The sequence below is a fragment of the Salvelinus alpinus genome, chromosome 38, assembly GCF_045679555.1.
Source record: "Salvelinus alpinus chromosome 38, SLU_Salpinus.1, whole genome shotgun sequence".
In the NCBI taxonomy this organism is placed as follows: Eukaryota; Metazoa; Chordata; class Actinopteri; order Salmoniformes; family Salmonidae; genus Salvelinus; species Salvelinus alpinus.
The window spans coordinates 7,816,044-7,825,581 of NC_092123.1; the positions used below are offsets into that span (position 1 = coordinate 7,816,044).

Below are 9,538 nucleotides of genomic sequence, written 5' to 3' on the forward strand. Positions count from 1 at the left end.
TTGAAACACCCAATAAGTCAATTGAGGATGTTTGGAGCCCTAGGCACCAACCACTAACAGTCAAAAGGCCAATAGGTTGACTGACTGAGAGGACATACATTTTTGTCCAATGGTGCTTTGTGAAACAATTTGCCGTATTGTGATGTCTTAATTTCCTACTTTAAACCAATCTAAGCCAATCATGTTTTTGGTTATAGGGAAATGGAGAAAGTGTAATAGATTCATTTCAATGTACTACACACTGAACTTAATAGGGAATGAAACCAAAAAGTGTTTAAATAACAGAGAAAAAAAGTGTTTGAATAAAATAAAATGCTCCTGGACCAAAGATAATAGGCATTCAGCAGAGTTATACATGCTATAGCCTACATTAGTAATAACACATTTTACCTATGTTTAGTGATAAAACATGTGGTTATGACAAACACATGTGGGAGAGGTTTCTTTCTAGGAGACAGCAATCACTTTTAGACTACAGAGTGGATTGTAGCCTAGCAGTAGAGCGTTGGGCTAGTAACAGAAAGGTTGCTGATTTGAATCCCCATGCTACAAGGTGAAAAATATGCCGGTGTGCCCTTGAGCAAGGCACTTCATCGTAATTTGCTCCAGGGGCGCCATACTACTATGGCTGACCTAAAACAACACATTTTACTGCACCTATCTGGTGTATGTGACAATAAAACATTTTTCCCCCCAATAACTTGGGAGTTTTTTCCCCCAATAACTTAGCATCCTAGTCATGGATGTATACAGCACTGTAGCCTATTTAAGGAAATGTGAACTTGTATGCCCTTGTCCACACCTGCTGTGCCATGTATAGAATGCCCTTATGGAAAGTCAAACTACAGATGCAATTGCCATTTAGCCTAATAATTGGGACCTCTTCTGGTATCAGAGAACTGTTGTGTGATGAAGAGCTGTAGCAAGGTTCCTTTCAAATAACATTTGTATCCATCCCATGATCACAGAGATTTGACAGAAAGTTTCTAATAGGCCTAACAGTTGTTTTATTTGGAATATAGGCCTAATGATCCCCATGGTGATGCTAGGGGATGCTATCTCTGTCGTGATGTGAATAGCTACCTTAACACTGCATGCGATGTGAAATCCAAAATATACTCGGAAGGTTTTGGGGGGGGGGTTATGCAATTTATTAAAGGGCATTATTATAAATAAAGCGTGTAGCCTAGGCTACTGCAATTAACCAGAATGGCTATTTGAATAGATATGTAGACGGTAAACTATAGCCTACGTAGGATAATAGAATAAAACATGACTGATCTCGTATACAATACATAATATAAGATGCCGGTACTTACAGTATCTGGGGCAACCAAAAAGGAATGGTTCGTCTCACAGCTTGATCAATCTACAGTTCCTCGTCCTCTGTCAAACCCCGCTCACTAGACACTTGACGGGTGATGTGTGTTCAGACGCGCTTACGCTGAATACCACCGAGCACAACAATAGTGATGAACCGCAGCGAAACTTGGCAGGCAAAAAAAAAAATCTACGCAGCCAGAATGAAAAATGAAGAGAAGGACTGACTTCATTGGATAAGAAAATGTTGGAGCGATGCTGTTGCTTCCTTATTGGACACTAGTCAGACGATGCCTGTCCCGATTGGATAGGAAAAAAATAGGTGGATACGAATAAATTGGACGAGATTGGTGAATTTTGACAAGTGAATTTGCGCACGACGATTGGACGCAATCACCCTCATCATTGACTGTTTTCAAACGTGTAACTTATATTATTCTGATATTAAATGTCTTTATAGAGGATTCATAAAGGCTTTATGCACTATACATAGATGCTTCACCAATAATTTATCAACAAAGTCATCATATATAAAGCATCCATAACAGCATAGACAATTACCTATGTATATTCGGAGGCATTATATGCCTTATCAGAGCAAATTTGCCCAGGGCCTCATAAAAGGTTATAAAGGGTTTATGAATGCTTCATTAATTGGGGCCATTATTCCTGGTGTGAAAAAAAAGTGGTAACAGACTGTTACATAGTTAATAGTCAACACCCTGAACTTCTGTTTGAAGTCCTTCAATGTCAAGAACTTACAGAGCACAAATATTTATTCCATTGCCATGGCTGTGTTTATCTTAATTATGGTTCATCATCATTCTTAAGTGACGCGTCCTCTCAATCATGTAGGCACATGCGCAAAATGGCAAAGTTCCCTTCCCTCCTCATAATCTTTCATTTTTGAATTTATTTAATTTGTTTCAGTTTAATTTAAGTGAAACTCCACATTTCATTATAATAAATGACTATCTTTGAAGAGATCAGGCATAAATTATTGCATACTGAACAAAAATATAAAGGCAACATGCAACAATTTGAAAGATTTTACTGAGCTACAGTTCATATAAGGAAATCATTCAATTTAAAAAAAAGTTATCTTATCTATAGATTTCCCATGACTGGGAATACAGATATACATATGTTGGTCAAAGTTACCTTAAAAAAAAGGTAGGGACATGGATCAGAAAACTAGTCGGTATCTGGTGTGACCGCTATTTTCCTCTTGCAGCACGACACATTTCCTTCGTATAGAGTTGATCAGGCTGTTGATTATGGCCTGTGGAATGTTGATCCACTTCTCTTCATTGGCTTGCGAAGTTGCTGGATTTTGGCGGGAACTGGAACGCGCTGTCGTACATGTCGATCCAGAGCATCCCAAACATGCTCAATGGGTGACATGTCTGGTGAGTATGCAGGCCATGGAAGTACTGGGACATTTTCAGCTTCCAGGAATTGTGTACAGATCCTTTGTGACGTGGTGAGGTTTGACCCAGGTGCAGAGAAAACACCAGATGAGGAATCAGTGGTTAAGGATAAACATAATACTTTACTGAAAAACGGTAACCGAAGGATCACAGTAACACGAGAAAAACAACACACACTAAGTCTCGAAAACCCACTTAGGAGAAAAAACGCACAGGGAAAACAATTCAAGCTTTTGCAAAGGACAACAGAAAACACACCTATTTAAACTGGGAAATCATAATGACTAATAGGACACACCTGAGTGTCATTAATGTCTCTAGGACAGTCTCTGCTGCCCTCTGGTGACAGGTGGAACCATGACAAACTTGCAACATGAGGCCGTGCATTATCATGCTGAAACATGAGGTGATGTCGGTGGATGAATGGCACAACAATGGGCTTCAGGATCTCGTCACGGTATCTCTGTGCATTCAAATTGTGTTTGTTGTCCGTAGCTTATGCCTGCCCATAACATAACCCCACCGCCAACATGGAGCACTCTGTTCACAACGCTGACATCAGCAAACCGCTCGCCCACACAACGTCTGCGGTTTGTGAGGCCGGTTGGGCATACCGTACTGACAAATTTTCTAAAATGGCTTTGGAGGAGGCTTATGGTAGAGAAATTAACATTAAATGATCTGGCAACAGCTCTGGTGGACGTTCCTGCAGTCAGCATGGCAATTGCACAGTCCCTCAAAACTTGAGCCACTGTGGCATTGTGTTGTGTGACATAACCGCACATTTTAGAGTGGCCTTTTATTGTCCCCAGCACAAGATGCACCTGTTTAATGATCATGCAGTTTAATCAGCTTTTTGATATGTCACACCTGTCAAGTGGATGGATTATCTCGGCAAAGGAGAAATGCTCACTAACAGGGATGTAAACACATTTTTCCAGAGAATTTGAGAGAAATAAGCTTTTTGTGCATTTGGAACATTTCTGGGTTCTTTTATTTCAGGTCATGAAACATGGGACCAACACTTTACATGTTGCGTTTATATTTTGGTTCAGTGTAAAATGTAGGCATATTTGAATATTCAATTTGGAGCTGAACAGGATGATACTTAATCAATAACTACAGTATGCTCATTGATCATTGCATTGCACATCAATCAATTATTTTGAATATATGTAAATACGCTGTCATGGCCAAATTTGCAAACAAATAGAACACATAATATACCTTAAATGTGCTACTTTTCTAGCTCTGCTATGTCATTCATTATTGACAGGCCTTCAGTGCACTGCTCTGAACGGTGAATGTACTCGGTGAATCCTGTTACGAAAAGCAGTAGGCCGATTAGTATGTTTCAATATTTACATTAAATCACTAAATAAAGGGCAGATAAATGAAGACTACAGAATAAGTGTGTGTGTGCGCCTGTGTGTGTGTGTATATGTGTGTCAAAGATTCACTGACTCACCGCACCTGCCTGGAGGGAGAACGACTTAGCGACTAGTCACGTCTGAAGACGTTCCACAGGAGCCAGCCAGCCAAAACATTGATGAGCAAGGAAAATGTGTTCAAACCACACACACACACACACACCACCGCTGGCTTCATGTATGAATCACATAATAGCTGCACTCTGGTGGATGGTGAGTCACTCCCCAATGTCCTGAAGGCTGCAGCCGACAACAGAGCATTGTGGCTAACAGTCACTTCTAGTTAGTTAACCATCAGATCCACTAAAGACATGGGGATATGGGAATCTGTAGTTTCTTTAACATTGATTGAGTAATTCTGCATAGTACTGTATTCTATAATGCACCATTTACTCATTAATGAGTAGGTTGCTAGCAGATGACTGTGTTGTACAATACCCTAATGAAAGTCATGGAGGGTGTTGTTATTTTAGCTAAGCCTACCCAAGATGGTACATAAAACTACAGTATGAGTCATGAATGAGGAATATGACAGCTGGGCTTGAGGAACAGAAGCAGACCTTACAGACAGAATACACAACAGACAGACATGAAAACATCCTGGTTCTAGAAAAACATCGACAGACCATCCAAGGATATGTGTTCATGAAAATGAATAGACAAGGCAACACATCGCTTATGTAGAGTGGAGAGCAATGGATCATTATTTGCAGTTTGGTTTAAAAACATATCACACACCGTGCTGTCCCACTGGCCCTCACAGTAACAACAGCACAATGCGACACCCTGCTACCCAGAATACCAGTGGAAGCTCTGCTCATTTAAAGCTCCTATACTGGACAGGAGACTAGAGCAATCACTCACAAGGCAGTCCGAGTAACCCTGACCTCACACCCAGAACCTCTTTTACAAGAGACTAATGTAATCCTACTGACATATACAGGACAAAAATCCCATGTATCATTTTGAAATGGGCAACGGGAACTGAACTGCTTTGCTTCTTGTTACAAAGTCATGCCCGTTCCCGAATATTTAAAATTAAAGCAAGATGGATAGGTGGTGCTGAATGGCAGTGCAATTGCCTGTACTGTAATGATTAAAACCTTAGCCTGAAACCAGGGGGTAATGGCGGACTGGTATTTGCACTATAAAACTGCCATAAGCCTGTGTAATGCAATAACGCGCCATTGAACGCCACAAAGGCCGACATGATTCAACAAAATATAATAATAGATGTTATTTAGCAGACAATTTTATCCAAAGAGACTTAAGAGTCATGAATGCATACATTTTAGATACCGGTGGTCTCGGGAATCAAACCCACTTTCCTGGCATTGCAAGTGCCATGCTCTACCAACTGAGCTACAGAGGACCACAGGATCAATCTACTGTAGGTTCACTGGCTATCAGTCTTCATCCTGTGTTGATATGAAGGACAGAATGTCCCTGTTACATGCAGAGTACTAAGCACGTATCGGCTACACAACTCTGATTAGGACTCACCCAGCACTATGGTCTACAGAAATTCCTCCAATCATATCATGCATTACTAACGAGTGGTAATGGCCTGTGCCAGCAATAAACATACCTTCTATGAATTGGCTATTTCTTCTCTCAAATGTAATCAGATTGGTGCCTGAATGACAATGAACCTCTAGCCCCCCCCAACTAGCCCAATCCCCATCTCTGATATCCTTCTCCATTCCCTTTTTCTTGGACCCTCTGACTGCACACCAAATAGCGTCCTGTTTGCTATAATGCACTATTTATTTATTTTTATTTATTTATTTAACCTTTATTTAACCAGGTAGGCAAATTGAGAACACGTTCTCATTTACAATTGCGACCTGGCCAAGATAAAGCAAAGCAGTTCGACACATACAACAACACATAGTTACACATGGAGTAAAACAAACATATAGTCAATAATACAGTGAAAAAAAAAATAAGTCTATATACAATGTGAGCAAGTGAGGTGAGATAAGGGAGGTGAAGGCAAACAAATATATGTATAAATAAATAAAAATATAAAAGGCCATGGAGGCGAAGTGAGTACAACACAGCAAGTAAAATAAAAACTTTAAAAAAAACAATGGAATGGTTGGTTTGCAGTGGAAGAAAGTGCAAAGTAGAGACAGAAATAATGGGGTGCAAAGGAGCAAAATAAATTAATAAATAAATACAGTAGGTAAAGAGGTAGTTGTTTGGGCTAAATTGTAGATGGGTTATGTACAGGTGCAGTAATCTATGAGCTGCTCTGACAGCTGGTGCTTAAAGCTAGTGAGGGAGATAGGTGTTTCCAGTTTCAGAGATTTTTGTAGTTCGTTCCAGTCATTGGCAGCAGAGAACTGGAAGGAGAGGCGTCCAAAGGAAGAATTGGTTTTGGGGGTGACTAGAGAGATATACCTGCTGGAGCGCGTGCTACAGGTAGGTGCTGCTATGGTGACCAGCGAGCTGAGATAAGGGGGGACTTTACCTAGCAGGGTCTTGTAGATGACCTGGAACCAGTGGGTTTGGCGACGAGTATGAAGCGAGGGCCAGCCAACGAGAGTGTACAGGTCGCAGTGGTGGGTAGTATATGGGGCTTTGGTGACAAAACGGATGGCACTGTGATAGACTGCATCCAATTTATTGAGTAGGGTTTTGGAGGCTATTTTGTAAATGACATCACCGAAGTCGAGGATTGGTAGAATGGTCAGTTTTACAAGGGTATGTTTGGCAGCATGAGTAAAGGATGCTTTGTTGCGGAATAGGAAGCCAATTCTAGATTTGACTTTGGATTGGAGATGTTTGATGTGAGTCTGGAAGGAGAGTTTACAGTCTAACCAGACACCTAGGTATTTGTAGGTGTCCACATATTCTAAGTCAGAGCCGTCCAAAGTAGTGATGTTGGACAGGCGGGCAGGAGCAGGCAGCGATCGGTTGAAGAGCATGCATTTGGTTTTACTTGTATTTAAGAGCAGTTGGAGGCCACGGAAGGAGAGTTGTATGGCATTGAAGCTCGCCTGGAGGGTTGTTAACACAGTGTCAAAAGAAGGGCCAGAAGTATACAGAATAGTGTCGTCTGCGTAGAGGTGGATCAGAGAATCACCAGCAGCAAGAGCGACATCATTGATGTAAACAGAGAAGAGAGTCGGTCCAAGAATTGAACCCTGTGGCACCCCCATAGAGACTGCCAGAGGCCCGGACAACAGACCCTCCGATTTGACACACTGAACTCGATCAGAGAAGTAGTTGGTGAACCAGGCGAGGCAATCATTAGAGAAACCAAGGCTGTCGAGTCTGCCAATGAGGATGTGGTGATTGACAGAGTCAAAGGCCTTGGCCAGGTCAATGAATACGGCTGCACAGTATTGTTTCCTATCGATGGCGGTTACGATATCGTTTATGACCTTGAGCGTGGCTGAGGTGCACCCATGACCAGCTCTGAAACCAGATTGCATTGCGGAGAAGGTGTGGTGGGATTCGAAATGGTCGGTAATCTGTTTGTTGACTTGGCTTTCGAAGACCTTAGAAAGGCAGGGTAGGATAGATATAGGTCTGTAGCAGTTAGGGTCAAGGGTGTCCCCCCCTTTGAAGAGGGGGATAACCGCAGCTGCTTTCCAATCTTTGGGGATCTCAGACGACACGAAAGAGAGGTTGAAGAGGCTAGTAATAGGGGTGGCAACAATTTCAGCAGATAGTTTTAGAAAGAAAGGGTCCAGATTATCTAGCCCGGCTGATTTGTAAGGGTCCAGATTTTGCAGCTCATTTAGAACATCAGCTGACTGTATTTGGGAGAAAGAGAAATGGGGAAGGCTTGGGCGAGTAGCAGAGGGGAGGGCAGTGCTGTTGTCCGAGGTAGGGGTAGCCAGGTGGAAAGCATGGCCAGCCGTAGAAAAATGCTTATTGAAATTCTCAATTATAGTGGATTTGTCGGTGGTGACAGTGTTTCCTATCTTCAGAGCGGTTGGAAGCTGGGAGGAGGTGTTCTTATTCTCCATGGACTTTACGGTATCCCAGAACTTTTTTGAATTTGTGTTGCAGGAAGCAAATTTCTGCTTGAAAAAGCTAGCCTTGGCTGTTCTAACTGCCTGTGTATATTGGTTTCTGGCTTCCCTGAAAAGTTGCATATCACGGGGGCTGTTCGATGCTAATGCAGAACGCCATAGGATGTTTTTCTGTTGGTTAAGGGCAGTCAGGTCAGGAGAGAACCAAGGGCTATATCTGTTCCTGGTTCTAAATTTCTTGAATGGGGCATGCTTATTCAAGATGGTGAGGAAGGCATTTTTAAAAAATGACCAGGCATCCTCTACTGACGGGATGAGATCAATATCCTTCCAGGATACCCCGGCCAGGTCGATTAGAAAGGCCTGCTCGCTGAAGTGTTTCAGGGAGCGTTTGACAGTGATGAGTGGAGGTCGTTTGACCGCTGACCCATTACGGATGCAGGCAATGAGGCAGTGATCGCTGAGATCTTGGTTGAAAACAGCAGAGGTGTATTTGGAGGGCAAGTTTGTTAGGATGATATCTATGAGGGTACCCGTGTTTACGGAATTGGGGTGGTACCTGGTAGGTTCATTTATAATTTGTGTGAGATTGAGGGCATCAAGCTTAGATTGTAGGGTGGCTGGGGTGTTGAGCATGTTCAAATTTAGGTCGCCTAGCAGCACGAGCTCTGAAGATAGATGGGGGGCAATCAGTTCACATATAGTGTCCAGAGCACAGCTGGGGGCAGAGGGTGGTCTATAGCAGGCGGCAACGGTGAGAGACTTGTTTTTAGAGAGGTGGATTTTTAAAAGTAGAAGTTCAAATTGTTTGGGAACAGACCTGGATAGTATAACAGAACTCTGCAGGCAGTCTTTGCAGTAGATTGCAACACCGCCCCCTTTGGCCGTTCTATCTTGTCTGAAAATCTTGTAATTGGGGATGAAAATGTCTGAATTTTTGGTGGTCTTTCTAAGCCAGGATTCAGACACGGCTAAAACATCCGGGTTGGCAGAGTGTGCTAAAGCAGTGAATAAAACAAACTTAGGGAGGAGGCTTCTAATGTTAACATGCATGAAGCCAAGGCTATTACGGTTACAGAAGTCATCAAAAGAGAGCGCCTGGGGAATAGGAGTGGAGCCAGGTACTGCAGGGCCTGGATTCCCCTCTACATCACCAGAGGAACAGAGGAGGAGTAGGATAAGGGTACGGCTAAAAGCTATGAGAATTGGTCGCCTAGAGCTACTAGAGCAGAGAGTAAAAGGAGGTTTCTGGGGGCGATAAAATAGTTTAAAGGAATAATGTACAGACAAAGGTATGGTAGGATGTGAATACAGTGGAGGTAAACCTAGGTATTGAGTGATGATGAGAGAGATATTGTCTCTAGAAACA

The 9,538-nt window shown here is 42.4% G+C and overlaps 1 protein-coding gene across 6 annotated transcripts in view; it reads right to left on the reverse strand.

Moving 5' to 3' along the window:
- The window catches only part of LOC139566179 (double-stranded RNA-specific editase 1-like), a 62,811-nt gene extending 61,305 nt beyond the window's left edge, over positions 1 to 1,506 (reverse strand). For all 6 annotated transcript variants that reach the window (XM_071387181.1, XM_071387179.1, XM_071387180.1 and 3 more), the window contains exon 1: positions 1,320 to 1,506. The gene's annotated coding sequence lies outside the window, so the exon portion shown is untranslated. The remainder of the gene's footprint in view (positions 1 to 1,319) is intronic.
- Between the last annotated feature and the right edge of the window lie 8,032 nt (positions 1,507 to 9,538).